This window comes from Chrysochloris asiatica, unplaced genomic scaffold (genome assembly GCF_000296735.1).
Source record: "Chrysochloris asiatica unplaced genomic scaffold, ChrAsi1.0 scaffold00019, whole genome shotgun sequence".
NCBI classification, from domain to species: Eukaryota; Metazoa; Chordata; class Mammalia; order Afrosoricida; family Chrysochloridae; genus Chrysochloris; species Chrysochloris asiatica.
Window position 1 is genome coordinate 28,172,795 of NW_006408537.1, and position 896 is coordinate 28,173,690.

Genomic DNA, 896 nt, shown 5'->3' on the forward strand with positions numbered 1-896 from the left:
TGTACAGGGTTTCCGAGGCTGTAAATCTTTACGGGAGCAGAACGCCTCATCTTTCTCCCGCGGAGCAGCTGGTAGTTTCGAACTGCTGGCCTTAAGGTTCGCAGCCCGATTCGTAACCACTACGCTACCAGAGCTCCTTTTAACTCTAGCTGTTGTTAATTGCTGTTGGGTCAGGTCCGACTCATAGCAACCTTGTATAGGGTTTCTGAGGAGTAACTGGTGGGCTTGGAGCTCTGATCTTGAGATGCACAATTCAGTGCTTACCCAACAGTTCCACACCAGGACTAGAGCTCCTTGAAAGTACAACCTCTCCCAGGACTCAACTTTGCTGGGGCAACTGCTAAAAACAACTCTTCAGATGTGTGTGCAGCTGGTGTTGATAGTTATCTTTTACAATTTACATATTCTGCCAGCAGTCCTGAGCTGTTGACAGTAGACAGTTGTCTATAGAGGGAGAACTTAAAACTGCTTATGTCTCTTAACATACTCCTAAATTCATTAAAACAACAACAGTAATAAAAAACCTCTTCCTCTTAATCTGTCTCTTATTTTTCTTCCCCTCTTGGTGTAAAAAGCACATCAAAGAGTTAAAACAAGAAAACAATTACCACAAAACAATCACAGATTCGCATACTTGCGTCACCCCAGTGACTCAAAGTGTGTTTTTGTTACTGTAGGTTATAGTGCTGTGGGTTAATGCGCTGGACCGCAAAGTCGGTTTGAACTGAAAGGTCAGCAGTTTGAGCTCACCAGCTGCTCCTTGGAAACCCCATACAGGGTGCTTTAAGTTGGAACTGACTGGACAGCACTTATTAACAACAACAACAACAACAACAACAACAACAAATGGCTTAATGGATTTTATTGGGATTTAAAAACACTCCACTCTCTATAAG